At 41.1% G+C, this 18,953-nt stretch overlaps 1 protein-coding gene across 1 annotated transcript in view; it reads left to right on the top strand.

The window, feature by feature from the left end:
* The window catches only part of LOC126232800 (EGFR adapter protein-like), a 439,734-nt gene that overhangs the window by 375,457 nt on the left and 45,324 nt on the right, over nucleotides 1-18,953 (top strand). The gene's annotated exons all lie outside the window — the stretch shown is intronic.

Raw genomic sequence — 18,953 nt, 5'->3', positions numbered from 1 at the left:
AATTAGTGAAGTTCGGTGGCAGGAGGAACAAGACTTTTGGTCAGATGATTACAGGGTTATAAATACAAAATCAAATAGGGGTAATGCAGGAGTAGGTTTAATAATGAATAAAAAAATAGGAGTGCGGGTTAGCTACTACAAACAGCATAGTGAACGCATTATTGTGGCCAAGATAGACACAAAGCCCATGCCTACTACAGTAGTACAAGTTTATATGCCAACTAGCTCTGCAGATGATGAAGAAATTGATGAAATGTATGACGAGATAAAAGAAATTATTCAGGTAGTGAAGGGAGACGAAAATTTAGTAGTCATGGGTGACTGGAATTCGTCAGTAGGAAAAGGGAGAGAAGGAAACATAGTAGGTGAATATGGATTGGGGGGAAGAAATGATAGAGGAAGCCGCCTTGTAGAATTTTGCACAGAGCATAACTTAATCATAGCTAACACTTGGTTCAAGAATCATAAAAGAAGGTTGTATACCTGGAAAAATCCTGGAGATACTAATAGGTATCAGATAGATTATATAATGGTAAGACAGAGATTTAGGAACCAGGTTTTAAATTGTAAGACATTTCCAGGGGCAGATGTGGATTCTGACCACAATCTATTGGTTATGAACTGCAGATTGAAACTGAAGAAACTGCAAAAAGATGGGAATTTAAGGAGATGGGACCTGGATAAACTGAAAGAACCAGAGGTTGTAGAAAGTTTCAGGGAGAGCATAAGGGAACAATTGACAGGAATGGGGGAAAGAAATACAGTAGAAGAAGAATGGGTAGCTCTGAGGGATGAAGTAGTGAAGGCAGCAGAGGATCAAGTAGGTAAAAAGACGAGGGCTAATAGAAATCCTTGGGTAACAGAAGAAATATTGAATTTAATTGATGAAAGGAGAAAATATAAAAATGCAGTAAATGAAGCAGGCGAAAGGGAATACAAACGTCTCAAAAATGAGATCGACAGAAAGTGCAAAATGGCTAAGCAGGGATGGCTAGAGGACAAATGTAAGGATGTAGAGGCTTGTCTCACTAGGGGTAAGATAGATACTGCCTACAGGAAAATTAAAGAGACCTTTGGAGAGAAGAGAACCACTTGTATGAATATCAAGAGCTCAGATGGCAACCCAGTTCTAAGCAAAGAAGGGAAGGCAGAAAGGTGGAAGGAGTATATAGAGGGTTTATACAAGGGCGATGTACTTGAGGACAGTATAATGGAAGTGGAAGAGGATGTAGATGAAGATGAAATGGGAGATAAGATACTGCGTGAAGAGTTTGACAGAGCACTGAAAGACCTGAGTCGAAACAAGGCCCCGGGAGTAGACAACATTCCATTAGAACTACTGATGGCCTTGGGAGAGCCAGTCATGACAAAACTCTACCATCTGGTGAGCAAGATGTATGAGACAGGCGAAATACCCACAGACTTCAAGAAGAATATAATAATTCCAATACCAAAGAAAGCAGGTGTTGACAGATGTGAAAATTACCGAACTGTCAGTTTAATAAGTCACAGCTGCAAAATACTAACACGAATTCTATACAGACGAATGGAAAAACTGGTAGAAGCGGACCTCGGGGAAGATCAGTTTGGATTCCGTAGAAATGTCGGAACACGTGAGGCAATACTAACTTTACGACTTATCTTAGAAGAAAGATTAAGAAAAGGCAAACCTACGTTTCTAGCGTTTGTAGACTTGGAGAAAGCTTTTGACAACGTTAACTGGAATACTCTCTTCCAAATTCTGAAGGTGGCAGGGGTAAAATACAGGGAGCGAAAGGCTATTTACAATTTGTACAGAAACCAGGTGGCAGTTATAAGAGTCGAGGGGCATGAAAGGGAAGCAGTGGTTGGGAAAGGAGTGAGACAGGGTTGTAGCCTCTCCCCGATGTTATTCAATCTGTATATTGAGCAAGCAGTAAAGGAAACAAAAGAAAAATTCGGAGTAGGTATTAAAATTCATGGAGAAGAAGAAAAAACTTTGAGGTTCGCCGATGACATTGTAATTCTGTCAGAGACAGCAAAGGACTTGGAAGAGCAGTTGAACGGAATGGACAGTATCTTGAAAGGAGGATATAAGATGAACATCAACAAAAGCAAAACGAGGATAATGGAATGTAGTCAAATTAAATCGTGTGATGCTGAGGGGATTAGATTAGGAAATGAGACACTTAAAGTAGTAAAGGAGTTTTGCTATTTATGGAGTAAAATAACTGATGATGGTCGAAGTAGAGAGGATATAAAATGTAGACTGGCAATGGCAAGGAAATCGTTTCTGAAGAAGAGAAATTTGTTAACATCGAGTATAGATTTAAGTGTCAGGAAGTCGTTTCTGAAAGTATTTGTATGGAGTGTAGCCATGTATAGAAGTGAAACATGGACGATAACCAGTTTGGACAAGAAGAGAATAGAAGCTTTCGAAATGTGGTGCTACAGAAGAATGCTGAAGATAAGGTGGGTAGATCACGTAACTAATGAGGAGGTATTGAATAGGATTGGGGAGAAGAGAAGTTTGTGGCACAACTTGACTAGAAGAAGGGATCGGTTGGTAGGACATGTTTTGAGGCATCAAGGGATCACAAATTTAGCATTGGAGGGCAGCGTGGAGGGTAAAAATCGTAGAGGGAGACCAAGAGATCAATACACTAAGCAGATTCAGGAGGATGTAGGTTGCAGTAGGTACTGGGAGATGAAGAAGCTAGCACAGGATAGAGTAGCATGGAGAGCTGCATCAAACCAGTCTCAGGACTGAAGACCACAACAACAACAGTTCCGCAAGGTATGTGGGAAAAGTTTTGTGAAGTTTGGAACATTGGATATGAGGTAATTGTAGAGGCAAAGTTGTCGGGGTGGTTCGTGAGTCGTGAGTCGTGATTGAGTATCTCGGTAGATACGGCACCTATACACGGAAGGCAATGGTCTACGAGTCCTGATCCAGTACACTATTATTTGCCGAGAACTTTCATGTACCTAGTTCTTTCCGCAAATCATTTGCTAATGGAACAGGAGAGGAGGAATGTTTCCGCGATACAGAAAGTACCCTTCGCCACACACCTTAAGGCGGTTCGCAGAATATAGACGTGGAGAGAAATAAAAATTAATTGGAGTTCATAATAATATACACCTCGTATGGCCTGCGTCAAGTAATAGGTCTTTTCATAGTTGGTTTTCCGAGAAACAGTTGAGTATGTTGTTCCAAAGTTATGGTTTGGTAGAATACGATCGCTCAAATTATTCATGTTACAGAAATTACGCACCGCACTCATGTTTTCGCATTATGCAGAGGGTCTTGAAGATATTCGGATTTCCAACCTGGATTGTTATGTGTGTAAACCAACGCCGACGAATGCAGTCTTTCTTCATCAGGAGGAAAGTGTATTTCAGCATCAACTTTTACATCGTGCACAGACTGTAGTAGGCAGCTACCTTATTGTCGGTCATGAATTCTACATCTCCATTAACCCCCGTCCCCTGCATGAACCATGGACCTAGCCGTTGGTGGGGAGGCTTGCGTGGCTCGGCGATACTGATAGGCGCACCGTATGTGCAACCACAACGGAGGGGTATCTGCTGAAAGGCCATACAAACGTATGGTTTCTGAAGAGGGGCAACAGACTGGATGATTGACTGATCTGGCCTTGTAACATCAACCAAAACGGTCGTGCTGTGCTGACACTGCGAACGGGGAAACTACAGCCGTAACCTTTCCCAAGGGCATGGAGCTTTACCGTGTGGTTAAATGATGATGGCGTCTTCTTGGGTAAAGTATTCCGGAGATAAAGTAGCCCCCACATTCGGATCTCCGGGTTGGGACGACTCAGGAGGATGTCGTTATCAGGAGAAACAAAACTGGCGTTCTACGGATCGGAGCGTGGAATGCCAGGTCCCTTAATCCGGCAGGTAGGTTAGAAAATTTCAAGAGGGAAATGGAAAGTTTAATGTTAGATATAGTGGGAATTAGTGAAGTTCAGTGGCAGGAGGAACAAGACTTATGGTCAGGTAACTACAGGGTTGTAAATACGAAATCAAATAACAGTAATGCAGGAGTGCGTTTCACAATGAATCAAAAAAAATAGGAACGCGGATAAGCTACTACGAACAGCATTGTAAACGCATTATTGTAGCCAAGATAGATACGAAGCCCACGCGTAGCACGGTGATACAAGTTTACATGCCAACTATCCGCAGATGATGAAGAGATTGAATAAGTGTATGATGCGGTAAAAGAAGCTATTGAGGAAATGTATCATCCAATAAAAGAAATTATTCAGATAGCTGGGGGACACGAAAATCTGGTACTCATTGGGGACTGGAATGCGATTGTAGAAAAAGGAAGAGAAGGAAAAGCAGTTGGTGAATGTGGACTGGGGGTAAGGAATGAAAGGGGAAGCCGCCTGATAGAACTTTGCACAGAGCAAACAGTTTGGGAATCATGAAAGAAGGTTGTACACGTGAAAGTGGCCTGGAGACACTAAAAAGTTTCAGATACATTATATAATGGTAAGAAAGAGATTTAGGAACCAGGTTTTAAATTGTAAGATATTTCCAGGGGCAGATGTGGACTCTGACCGCAATTTATTGGTTATGAACTGCAGTTTAAAACTGAAGAAAGTGCAAAAAGGTAAGAATTTAAGGAGATGGAGCCTGGATAAACTGAACGAACCAGAGGTTGTAATGAATTTTATAGGGAGTATTATGGAACGATTGACAAGAACAGGAGAAAGAAATACAGTAGAAGAAGAATGGGTAGCTTTGAGAGATGAAATAGTGAAGCCAGAGCAGGATCAAGTAGTTAAAAAGATGAAAACTAGCAGAAATCCTTTGGTAAGAGAAGAGATATTGAATTTAATTGCTGAAATGAGAAAATATAAAAATACAATAAATGAAGCAGGCGGAAAGGAATACAAACGTCACAAAAATGAGATGGACAGGAAGTGAAAAATGGTCAAGTAGCGATGGCTAGAGGACAAATATAAGGGTGTAAAGGCATGTATCACTAGGGGTAAGACAAATACTGCCTACAGGAAAAATAAAGAGATCTTTGGAGAAATGAGAACGACCTGTACGAATATCAGGACCTCAGATGGGAAACACGTCCTAAGCAAGGAAGGGAAAGCACAAAGGTGATAGGAGTATAGAGAAGTTCTATACAAGGGCAAAAGAACATGGATAAAGATGAAATGGGAGATATGACACAGCGTGAAAAATTTGACACAGCACTGAAAGACGTAAGTCGAAACAAGGCCCTGGGAGTAGACAATATTCCATTACAATTTCTGATAGCCTTGGGTGAGCCAGCCATTACGAAACTGTTCCATCAGGCGAGCAAGATGTACGAGACAGGCGAAATACCCTCAGACTTCAAAAAGAATGTAATAATTTCAATCCCAAAGAAGGCAGGTGTTGATAGGTCTGAAAATTACCGAACTATCAGTTTAATAAGTCACGGTTTCAAAATACTAACACGAATTCTTTACAGACGAATGGAAAAACTGATAGGAGCCGACCTCGGAGAACATCGGTTTTGAATCCCTACAGATGTAGGAACACGCGGGGTAGTACCGATCCTACAACTTATCTTAGAAGGTAGGCTAAGGTAAGGCAAACCTACGTTTATTAGGTTGGATTAGATTTACTTTCATTCAAATTGATCCGTTGTGAGGACGTCCTTCAGGATGTAGAACATGTCAGAAAAAAAATAAATACATGACAAGTATTTACAGCTAAAATAAATAAGCTAATGTACCTTCCACAGGTCTCAAGTGTAATGAATTTCTTTTTTTAATGAACACTGTATGAAAGAATCATTTTACAACACTCATTTACTAAGATCGCATTAATGCATTGAATTTAAAATTTAAAATATGTTTTATTTATTTATTAAGTAATAAACATATAATAGAATTACTACAATACTTATTTACAATGAACGCATTACTGCACTGAAATGGTGCAGAAGTTAGATTGTATTTTATACACATACACGCAGGCACACACACACACACACACACACACACACACACACAAAATCGGTTGGTTCTATTGAGAAATTCATCAGTGGTGTAGAAGGAGTTGGCTACCAATAAATCCTAGTTCCCTAAACAGGCCTCTGCAGAATGTTCTTCTGAGTTCACATCACATTTAACTATTATTGCATGTTTGTGTGCAAGAAAAACTTTAGCTTGTCTTGATGAATTACCCCACAAAATAATCCCATGTGACATTATGGAGTGAAAGTAAGTATAGTATGTCAGCTTTTTCATTTTTATATCCCCTGTGTCTACAGAATTCGCATTAAGAATAGAGATTTGTTTAGACACTTCAGCAGTTCTGTGGTGTGCTCCTCCCAGTTGAATTTATTATCAAGCTGTAATGGCAAGAATTTAACATTGTCCAATTATTCTATCTGCTTGTCATCATATGTTAGGCATATACCAGTGGGATACCCCTTATAAGTTCTGAACTGCATGTAGTGTGTTTTTCCAAAGTTTACTGACGAAGAACTGGCTAGGAACCAATGACTTATGTCCACAAATATTTTATTTGCCGATATTTCTAAGACTACACTTGATTTGCTATTTATGTATCGTCGGCAAACATATCAAACTTGGCATCTGGTATTGTTACTGATGAAAGGTCATTGATATACACAGGAAAAAGTAATGGTCCTAAGATGGAATCTTGCAGGACACCACATGTAATCAGTTCCGATATGAATGATGTGTGATAACTTAATACATGTCTCTTTCCTAATAACACCCTTTGTTTCCTGCCAGAGATATAAGAACTGAACCATTTTGCAGCATTTCCTGTTACACCGTAATATTCTAATTTACTTAAAAGGGAATTGTGATTTACACAGTCAAATGCCTTTGACATATCACAAAATATACCAGATGCCTGCAATCTTTTGTGTAAAGAATTAAGTACATTTTCACTGTAAGTGTAGATTGCCTTCTCAGTATCAGAACCCTTTAGAAATTCGAACTGCGACTTTGACAGTATGTTATTTGTGATAATATAGTTGTAAGGCCTATTGTACATTATCTTATCTAAAATTTTTGAGAATACTGGTAAAAGTGAAATTGAATGGAAATTTGACGCTATTTCTTTATCTTCCTTCTTAGACAGTGGCTTAACTTCAGCATATTTCAACCACTCAGGAAATACTTCACTGATAAAAGACTGGTTACACAGATAGCTTAACATGTTACTTAACTCAGAATCACATTCTTTAATTAACTTTGTTGATATTTCATCATACCCACTAGATGTTTTTGATTTTAAACATTTTATAATGGACATTACTGCTACTGTGGTAGCGAGGGTCAAATTCGTATTATGGAAGTTGCTTGAAATGTCTGGTCTGAGGTATCCCATGGCAGAATCTACAGAACCTGACAATCCCATGTTTTCAGTAACAGTTATAAAATGTTCGTTAAAAAGTTTTGCAATGGTATACACATCTATTACCAATGTATCATTTACTCTTAATGCTATTTGCCCCTCTTCTTGTCTGGTTCTACCAGTCTCCTCCTTCACTATATCCCACATTGTCTTTATTTTGTTACCTGATATGACTACCTTTTCGTTGTTATATATTTGTTTTAATGTCCGTCTTACAGTCTTCAGTATGTTGCAGTATTTCTTGTAATGTGCTATAGCATCAACATCAGAATTGTTTCGGACTGACAGATAGAGTTTTCTTTTTGTTTTACAAGATACCTCTATTCCTTGAGTAATACATGGCTTCTTTGTAGACTTTGCTCTAACCTTGGTTAGTTTTGGGGGAAAACAGTGTTCGAATAAAGTAAGCACTTTATTAGCAAAAGTGTTATATTTTTCATTCATGCCATGAGCACTGTAAACATCATTCCAGTGAATGTCTCTGAGGAGTGTCGCAAAATAATCAGTTTTTGGCTTATTGATTACCCTCTTGAGTTCAGATTTAACAGATTTTTTATCCTGTTCAGTATTAACATTTAACAGAAGGAACTGCATGCCATGGTCTGAGAGGCCATTGACTATTGGTTTATAATATAAATGGCTCTGAGCACTATGGGACTTAACATCTATGGTCATCAGTCCCCTAGAACTTAGAACTACTTAAACCTAACTAACCTAAGGACATCACACACATCCAAGCCCGAGGCAGGATTCGAACCTGCGACTGTAGCAGTCGCGCGGCTCCGGACTGAGCGCCTAGAATCGCTAGACCACCGCGGCCGGCGGTTTATAATATAATTTTGTTCATTGGACTTTTCTGTAAACATATCAATGGTTGTTTGTGAGCAATTGGCTATTTAAATTAGAAACTTTAGAGTGTGAATTAAGTTGAATGTTAGTTGTACTAACTCAAAGAATTTCTTATTTGTGTAAGGAAATCTACATTGAGGTCACCAGCAACCACTATTTCTTTGTTTTTGATTGTTAAATGGGCCAGGTTTATGAACAGATAAATGTTACGTGCATGTGCTCAATATACACATAATATTATGAAGGACTTTTTTGTGAAATTCTACTTCTGTTGCACATACTTCAGTATGCTGTTCTAGGCTGAATTTAAGAATGTCTGTGTTCTTAAATTTATGACCGTTCCTAATGAATGTGGTAATTCCTTCCTCCTTTTCCATTTCTGATCTACAAATTGAGATGCTAACCTAAATCCAGTAGCACTTAAAAGTTCTATAACAGAGGTCACATGATGTTCAGGGAGGCAGATTATGTCAGTTGGGCTTGAGGACTCTAATACATTTATGAATATAATTAATTCATTAATTTTATTTCTCAGTCCTCGAATATTCTGATGCAATAAAGATAGCTGACATTTCACATTGACTAAGTTAAAATTGGGTCGAGTTGAAATTTCTATTGATTGTTGAAAATTCTGAACCAACAGCTGTTTATGCTGATGTATTAAGCAAGAATTAAGTTTTTTGGTTTCTCTCTGAAAGTGAAGGTTTGTCTCAATACTATACTCTCTTAAAACTTGGTTTCTTCCTGTCCTCCCTACCCTAAAATGGTTCTTTTTTGAATATAATCACTGGTATTTTATCACTCATGACAATGCCTCCCCCGGTCCGCAGATCGTGGTCGTGCGGTAGCGTTCTCGCTTCCCACGCCCGGGTTTCCGGGTTCGATTCCCGGCGGGGTCAGGGATTTTCTCTGCCTCGTGATGACTGGGTGTTGTGTGATGTCCTTAGGTTAGTTATGTTTAAGTAGTTCTAAGTTCTAGGGGCTGATGACCATAGATGATAAGTCCCATAGTGCTCAGAGCCATTTTTGAATGCCTCCCACCTTTAACTTTCCTGCTATTTTCCCAGCCAGTTTACCCTTCCCTTTCCTGTTGAGGTGAAGACCGTGCCTAGTATAATCCTACCTATTCAAAGAATCAACAGGAATCACACCAATGTGTGAGCCTGCACCCGACATGAGCCACCGTTCCAACTCCAAATTAACTCTCCTGACAGAAGAGTTCAAATGAGGTCGGTCATGGCACCCAAGAACAGATACAAACTCGACACTAGTATGCTTCGTTGCTGATGCAATCTTTGCCAGGTCAGACTCTATACTATGTCCAAGATCTCTGTCAGTACTATTACCTGGCCCACCCACTATAACCACAGTGTCTTCCTTAGTGAAATCTTTGCAAAGTGGGTCTAAATCCTCTGTCACCTGTTCCAGACCAGTGCTAGGTTTAAAAAAATGGGTTACCTGCATTCTGATCCTAGTACATCCTGCAAAAGCTGGCCAACACCTGCCGGCCGCGGTGGTCTAGCGGTTCTGGCGCTGCAGTCCGGAACCGCGGGACTGCTACGGTCGCACTTTTCGAATCCTGCCTCGGGCATGGGTGTGTGTGATGTCCTTAGGTTAGTTAGGTTTAAGTAGTTCTAAGTTCTAGGGGACTTATGACCTAAGATGTTGAGTCCCATAGTGCTCAGAGCCATTTGAACCATCTGGCCAACACCTCTTACTTGGGAACTAAATAACAACAACATTTTCTTTCTTTTTACTAATTTCCCTACATTCTTACTTTTCAATTTTCTGCTGAACGTTTGTTGTGCCCTGTCTACGCCTGCGACTGCTTGAGGCTCTCAAGCTGCTAACTGGAGCAACAGGTCAAGTCTATTTTCCACATTCACCACAAAGCTGTCAGACAAAGTTCTAGGCCTGTTCCTCCTGTTGCCTGTTGCCACTTCTCACCTCTCTGTACCCTTCTCCCTCCCCTGCCTTGTCTAACTCAGCCTGAAGGACGGAAATTTTGCCCTCCTGTTCTATTGTCTTCCTATCTTTACTACATATCCTACAAAACCACCGATGAGTCTCATTTACTTCCCCTACTCCCACGCCACTACAGTCACCCACATGGAAAGAACTACAGAACCTGTCACACCAAAGCTCCGACCTAACAATTTTACGGCAAGTCAAGCACTTTTCATTCATGATAAACGTAATACTTTATTAGGAATAAGTCAGTTAAATGCCGGCCGAAGTGGCTATGCGGTTCTAGGCGCTACAGTCTGGAGCCGCGTGACCGCTACGGACGCAGGTTCGAATCCTGCCTCGGGCATGGATGTGTGTGATGTCCTTAGGTTAGTTAGGTTTAAGTAGTTCTAAGTTGTAGGGGACTGGTGATCACAGCCGTTAAGTCCCATAGTGCTCAGAGCCATTTTTTGAGTCAGTTAAATTACAGATAAACACGAAAATATGATTCCACAAATTTGACCTATACGCAACTGTATGTAAACAAAAACAACAGTGCAAAGCTTGTGAAACAACAACTTAAACTTTACTCTACTTTCCGAAAATGTGAGTTAAACAACGAAGAGGTACGCTACAGTTAAATTGCTGGAGAGAGCAAAGAACAATTAAACGAAATTCTATAGATTTGCTGCGGCAAAACGTAAACAGAAAATTTGACAATAACCCGACTGTACGATCTCTTCGCGTTTTGTACTATATTACGTAAAGAAAATTGAAACCTTTGATGGTACGCTTAAACAGGACACTAATACACCTATTTGACATGTAATCGGTACTAAACTAAATGTTGTTATAATCTAAAATGACTTATCTCTACGAGAACACCAAAACTCGCCTATGGCATTTGTAGACTTAGAGAAAGCTTTTGACATTGTTGACTGGAATACTCTCTTTCAAATCCTTAAAGTGGCAGTGATAAAATACAGGGAGCGAAAGGCTACTTACAATTTGTCTTTATTCACTTCAGTTTCATTTGAAAAAGTGTCCAGTGCGACGCCTGGTGCACGGCCACCATGTGAAGTGAAACGGAAGGATGAAATTAAATGATCGCATGGCATTGTTGGCCGGGAGGCCCCATGCGGGGAAGTTCGGCCGCCGTATTGCAAGTCCTTTTTAGTTGACGCCACTTCGGCGACTTGCGAGTCAATGATGATGAAATGATGATGAACACACAACACCCAGTCATCACGAGGCAGAGAAAAATCCCTGACCCCGCCGGGAAACGAGCCCGGAACCCCGTGCGCGGGAAGCGAGAACGCTACCGCAAGACCACGAGCTGCGGACAACGGAAGGATAAAAACCTGCTACATAGCCCAGCTCGCGGATTAGTGTGTTCGGTGAGGCTCGAATTTCAGAAAAGAAGGTGATACCTTACTTGTTATTGCTATGTTTGCAAAGAGAACTGCAACAGCTATGAAAGTAAGCCAAAAATGGTTCAAATGGCTCTAAGCTCTATGGGACTTATCATCTGAGGTCATCAGTCCTCTAGACTTAGAACTACTTAAACCTAAGTAACCTAAGTACATCAGACACATCCATACACGAGGTAGGATTTGAAACTTCGCCCGTAGCAGCAGCGCGGTTCCGGACTGAAGCACCTAGAACCGCTCGGCTACAGCGGCCGGCTAAAGTAAGCCAAACACTGATGATAGGGGAAGAACAGTACAAGACAGACTGATTAGACTGGCGCGACAAGAATGCAGACGACAGGGAAAATGCGGCCAAGTAAGACCCAAGTGACAGCCTCCAGCGAGTTTCAGAAAGAGCGTATTCGTCGTCATATATACATGGTGGTGTTACAAACTTTCAAGGATGGTGGAGAAGGGTAGATGTATCAGTTAAAGTAAGGGACCCTGTTTGTGGAAGGATCGAGTCGAAAGTAGTGAGCGAAAATTATTCTGATAATTCTGACAGTACCGGCACTGTTGCTGGTAAGGTTGTAGATAGGCTACTTTCAGAGGGGTTAATATGGCCAAAAACAAGAAAACGTCTGTAGTAAATATGAACTCCATAACGCATACCTTGAGATCTATGGACACTTGTTCATATTCGACACTGTGAAATACATCTCTTGTACTGCAAGAAGGAAAAGTGAGTAAAGAAGGAAAAATCAACAGTATATATGGTCTCTAAAATCCATATCTTAAGATGTATGCGCACTTGTTTAGCAGAAGAGTTGGTCCCTTACGTGAAATGTACATTGGCGGCAGCCTAACTGATCTGCAGTGAGCTTCAGATGCCGGTTCTTTAAATTTTCTCAACAGAATTTCGCGGAAGGAACATCTAATTGCCTTGATGTGTTGTTTTAACCCGACCATTTGGGGAGCCCAAAGACTCCATCAATGCTGAAGAATGGATCGTACTAATGTTTTGTATGCGGTCAACTTCATGTATCAGCTACACTTTCGTAAGGTTCTCGCAATAAACGAAGACGAACCTTCCCCTTCCCTACTACTGACCTTACGTGTCAGCTTGTGTAGTCCTGTCACACTTCCCTGGGGCACTCACTTCTGCCGCGCGGGGTAGCCGTGCGGTCTCAGGCCTCTTGTAACGGATCGCGCGACTCCCCCCGTCGGAGGTTCTAGTCTTTCGTCGGGCATGGGCGTGTGTGTTGTCATTAGAGTAAGTTTAAGTTAGATTAAGTAGTGCGTAAGCGTAGGGAGCGATGACCTCAGCAGTTTGGTCCCATGGTCCTTACCACAAATTTCCAAATTTCCACTCCCGTCTCGCTGTTGAGTACAACGTACTGAATTCTATTGTTTAATAAGTCTTGGAGTCAATCATATATCTAGGAACCTAATCGGTATACTCGGAAGTTCGTTAACTGTCTGCAGTGGGTCACAGTATCAAAAATGGTTAAAATGGCTCTGAGCACTATGAGACTTCACTTCTGAGGTCATCAGTCCCCTAGAACTTAGAACTACTTCAATTTAACTAACCTAAAGACATCAGTAGGAAAAGGGAGAGAAGGAAACATAGTAGGTGAATATGGATTGGGGGGAAGGAATGAAAGAGGAAGCCGCCTTGTAGAATTTTGCACAGAGCATAACTTAATCATAGCTAACACTTGGTTCAAGAATCATGAAAGGAGGCTGTATACATGGAAGAAGCCAGGAGATACTGACAGGTTTCAGATAGATTATATAATGGTAAGACAGAGATTTAGGAACCAGGTTTTAAATTGTAAGACATTTCCAGGGGCAGATGTGGATTCTGACCACAATCTATTCGTTATGAACTGCAGATTGACACTGAAGAAACTGCAAAAAGGTGGGAATTTAAGGAGATGGGACCTGGATAAACTGAAAGAACCAGAGGTTGTAGAGAGTTTCAGGGATAGCATAAGGGGACAATTGACAGGAATGGGGGAAAGAAATACAGTAGAAGAAGAATGGGTAGCTCTGAGGGATGAAGTGGTGAAGGCAGCAGACGATCAAGTAGGTAAAAAGACGAGGGCTAATAGAAATCCTTGGGTAACAGAAGAAATACTGAATTTAATTGATGAAAGGAGAAAATATAAAAATGCAGTAAATGAAGCAGGCAAAAAGGAATACAAACGTCTCAAAAATGAAATCGACAGGAAGTGCAAAATGGCTAAGCAGGGATGGCTAGAGGACAAATGTAAGGATGTAGAGACTTGTCTCACTAGGGGTAAGATAGATACTGCCTACAGGAAAATTAAAGAGACCTTTGGAGAGAAGAGAACCACTTGTATGAATATCAAGAGCTCAGATGGAAACCCAGTTCTAAGCAAAGAAGGGAAGGCAGAAAGGTGGAAGGAGTATATAGAGGGTTTATACAAGGGAGATGTACTCGAGGACAATATTATGGAAATGGAAGAGGATGTAGATGAAGACGAAATGGGAGATAAGATACTGCGTGAAGAGTTTGACAGAGCACTGAAAGACCTGAGTCGAAACAAGGCCCCGGGAGTAGACAACATTCCACTAGAACTACTGATGGCCTCGGTAGAGCCAGTCATGACAAAACTCTACCATCTAGTGAGCACGATGTATGAGACAGGCGAAATACCCTCAGACTTCAAGAAGAATATAATAATTCCAATCCCAAAGAAAGCAGGTGTTGACAGATGTGAAAATTACCGAACTATCAGTTTAATAAGTCACAGCTGCAAAATACTAACGCGAATTCTTTACAGACGAATGGAAAAACTGGTAGAAGCCGACCTCGGGGAAGATCAGTTTGGATTCCGTAGAAATGTTGGAACACGTGAGGCAATACTAACCTTACGACTTATCTTAGAAGAAAGATTAAGAAAAGGCAAACCTACGTTTCTAGCATTTGTAGACTTAGAGAAAGCTTTTGACAATGTTGACTGGAATACTCTCTTTCAAATTCTGAAGGTGGCAGGGGTAAAATACAGGGAGCGAAAGGCTATTTACAATTTGTACAGAAACCAGATGGCAGTTATAAGAGTCGAGGGACATGAAAGGGAAGCAGTGGTTGGGAAAGGAGTGAGACAGGGTTGTAGCCTCTCCCCAATGTTATTCAATCTGTATATTGAGCAAGCAGTAAAGGAAACAAAAGAAAAATTCGGAGTAGGTATTAAAATTCATGGAGAAGAAGTAAAAACTTTGAGGTTCGCCGATGACATTGTAATTCTGTCAGAGACAGCAAAGGACTTGGAAGAGCAGTTGAACGGAATGGACAGTGTCTTGAAAGGAGGATATAAGATGAACATCAACAAAAGCAAAACGAGGATAATGGAATGTAGTCAAATTAAGTCGGGTGATGCTGAGGGAATTAGATTAGGAAATGAGACACTTAAAGTAGTAAAGGAGTTTTGCTATTTAGGGAGTAAAATAACCGATGATGGTCGAAGTAGAGAGGATATAAAATGTAGACTGGCAATGGCAAGGAAAGCGTTTCTGAAGAAGAGGAATTTGTTAACATCGAGTATAGATTTAAGTGTCAGGAAGTCGTTTCTGAAAGTATTTGTATGGAGTGTAGCCATGTATGGAAGTGAGACATGGACGATAACTAGTTTGGACAAGAAGAGAATAGAAGCTTTCGAAATGTGGTGCTACAGAAGAATGCTGAAGATAAGGTGGGTAGATCACGTAACTAATGATGAGGTATTGAATAGGATTGGGGAGAAGAGAAGTTTGTGGCACAACTTGACTAAAAGAAGGGATCGGTTGGTAGGACATGTTTTGAGGCATCAAGGGATCACAAATTTAGCATTGGAGGGCAGCGTGGAGGGTAAAAATCGTAGAGGGAGACCAAGAGATCAATACACTAAGCAGATTCAGAAGGATGTAGGTTGCAGTAGGTACTGGGAGATGAAGAAGCTAGCACAGGATAGAGTAGCATGGAGAGCTGCATCAAACCAGTCTCAGGACTGAAGACCACAACAACAACAAAGACATCAAACACATCCATGCCCGAGGCAGGATTCGAACCTGCGACCGTAGCGGTCGCGCAGTTCCAGACTGTAGCGCCTAGAACTGCTCGGCCACTTCGGCCGGCGTCACAGTATCAAACGCTTTCTGGAAATCTAGGAATATGTAATCGGCCAGTTGCTCTCCATCCAAGGTTCGTGGTTTATCATGTGGTAAAAGAGAAAGATGAGTTTCGCACGACGAACTGAGACCATGTTCAGGATTTCTGCAGTATATCGATGTTAAGGATATTGGTCTACAAATTTGAGGGTACATTCATTTATCCTTCCAGTCGCTTGGAGGTTTCCATCTGGTGAGAGATTCGCGATAAATCCTAGTTAAGTAAAGGGCCAATGCCGTAGAGTACTTTGTGTGAAACCGAACTAAGATTCCTTCCGGACCCGGAGACCTCCATCGTAAATGATATCTTAAAAGCGAAATTTGAAACTTCTTGTATTACCACACCAGACTGGTCGACGAGTAACTGGATGGAAGCCTTCAAGTTGCTTAACGAGTTTATGAAGAACTGGCATTTTCTCGGGTTCTCAGCCAAAATCTTCGCTAAGTTGTGGCGGTGATAGGTGTTCTACGCATCGCACATCGATCTTTTCATACACTCTCGAATTTCTAATAACTTTTGTCTTTCGACATCTGTTCGTTCTTTTTTGAACTGAGATTTTCCGAATTTTGTTACTAATCCACGGTGGATCTGCCCTCTCCGTAAAACACTTACTCGACACATACTTCATCAGAGCGCGATTTACAGTCAGCTTGAACTGTGCCCCTAATTCCTATATTTCCACCATATTGGAATTAAACACAGGTCCGTCTCAACCAATTACCGAGCGAAAGTTGAAGAGGAAACTGCATTCAATCAATTCCAGGTACGTGGCGCAACAACACTGATAACAGCCGGAATTAAAACTGCGCGTCTTCAAGGACCAAGGAACACACAAACTGGATATTCGTCGACTGACTGAGTATAGTTTGATCTGACGAGATCCAACTTTGCCTCATTCAAGTTAATGTGAACATGAACCATGATGTTTATTTCATTATTATCGTCGACTAACAGTTGCACTGTTTTCTCCGTGTTTCTGGGCAGCACACTGCCGACACGACCATCTTCCAAGATGACACAGCTGTATCTACAGGCCTTCGTGCACACGTTCCTCGTTCGATGAACATCACGACTCGACCGCGAAACCTCGCGGTTTTAATCCCAAAGAAAATGTCTGCGTGTAACAGTGCGTGAAATTTAGGACGTCCCGGCGATCTGGTACCTACGCAGGATGTAGTCACTAAAGAGTGGCTTCAGATGTATGTGGGATACCTAAAGGGGCTTGTGGATTCTTCGCTGTACAGGTGAAGCAACTGTCAAGCCTACTGGTGGCATTACACCATAGCAGCGTGATGTATTCGGGGACAAACACCGTTTGGTCTGGTGTGCTTATAATACAGAGTTTTCGCTAGTGTATCATCGTGGTTGTAATTAAATCTGGTACAAACATGAATAAATAGGAAAAGGTGAGGATGGGATGGAAGAAAAAGGGGAGAGGGAAAAGAGGAACCCAACATAGATAAGTTGCGTATAATAAAAATATTCACATAGTAAACGAAGCCTTCGTTAATGAGCATCAATAGGTGATTTAATAGTACTGTCTCTCCACATTATGTAAGCCAACAGGTTCACTATTTTGAAATGCATTTGTAATTGCGTAATTTTGCAGTTTATCCATCTTACGTGGGACACACGTTCAAGGATACTTCAACTAAGTGAAGACAAGGCAATAATTACCAATCAAACACAAACTCTGTCTTGTAGTATCCAATAGGTTTTATGTAGCAATTGCATAACAACAGCAAACTGCTGTTACCTCAGAATAAAATACATAATAGCCCTAAAATCTAAAACATTACTAGAAAGACAAAATTTCTATGGGCGTCAAAGCCCGCAATAAACAATAAACAATTTACAACCCTGTTTACATAAATCTTAAGAACCATACAATTAATAAATGGTTTCTGAGAAAAACTTCGCAGAAAGAGGATAACTTTTAAGATATAACAGCAGATACAACTCCCAATTTCCATTTCAGAATAGGACATTAAAAATCCAGTACAACAAAAGGCATCTCTCAGGTATTACAAAATTTCAGTGACAAGTAATGGCACATCAAGGGTGCGCGAAAACTGCAACTCAGATCGAGCCTGAATTGCAATTCAAACTGGCCGCCGCCAAGGCGTTGTCCCCCAGTTAAAGATTAGCTACATCAGGCAACGCGCACCGCTGATTATACCACTAAAACAACAACATAAAACAACACAGCAATGGGCAGTATCCAGAGTAACACAATCCTTAAAACATTACGAAAATTTCAAAACAAGAATACAATTACTCTTTGCAGCCAGTTTAATATCTTTTGCAATCACTGTCTACAACAACAGCTCACCCTCCCTTTCCACAGGAGCCACGATACATAAGAATTCACCGTACGAACACTGCCGAATGTGTAGAAACCAGAACACACACTCCGTCTTATCGTTCTAAATAACAGTTACATTCTAGGAGGAAAACAATACCATAAATCTCTTAGTTTTACAAAAGAAAGGCACTACAGGTGGATTAAACTTAGTACCAAAAGGCGGAAAGAAGTTCTAGAAAATCAAACCTGTAGATATTTCGCAGTGCTCAGGCACCCACTTAGATGTACACTCTTTGCCAGTATCTCAAGTGCGTCCAAAATAGCCAAACCACTATTCAATAAGTTGTGCACCAGTGGTCAACACGAAACAGCTAACATGGGCGTTCAAACACTGGGAGAGCCGTTCACTGCCAACAGCAGGAAATTCAATATACATATATACTGCAGGACCTTAAGAAATTGATTAATTCTCACCGAAATTGATTAATTCTCACCGTTTGATTCTGTAGCGTATCCGGTTGCAGGCTGATACATTCGAAAGCCGCTTTCACATGTTCACATCGTTTAGCAGCACAGACGAGACCATCGCTCTCTCACTAGTCGCAGTACACACTCCCGACCGCACGCACGTCTCCGTCCGTAGCCCCACTGCCTAAGTGACAGAAAGAGGCATCCGTGAAGAGAGACCACCAACAAACAGACTGCACACCGGAGCGCCAACCAACCGATCAAAACCAGCGCTCTCCCCACAGCGACATTCGCTTAAATAGCGACGTACGCTTAAATAGCGAAAAGCGATCAAAGAGGAAAACCGCGGCCACCCGATACAGAGTCGAACGCAGAGATTTTCAATGAATACAGAGAA

Source organism: Schistocerca nitens, chromosome 1, assembly GCF_023898315.1.
Source record: "Schistocerca nitens isolate TAMUIC-IGC-003100 chromosome 1, iqSchNite1.1, whole genome shotgun sequence".
Taxonomy (NCBI): Eukaryota; Metazoa; Arthropoda; class Insecta; order Orthoptera; family Acrididae; genus Schistocerca; species Schistocerca nitens.
The sequence above is the reverse complement of the archived record's forward strand: the minus strand, read 5'-3'. Positions and strand labels throughout refer to the sequence as shown.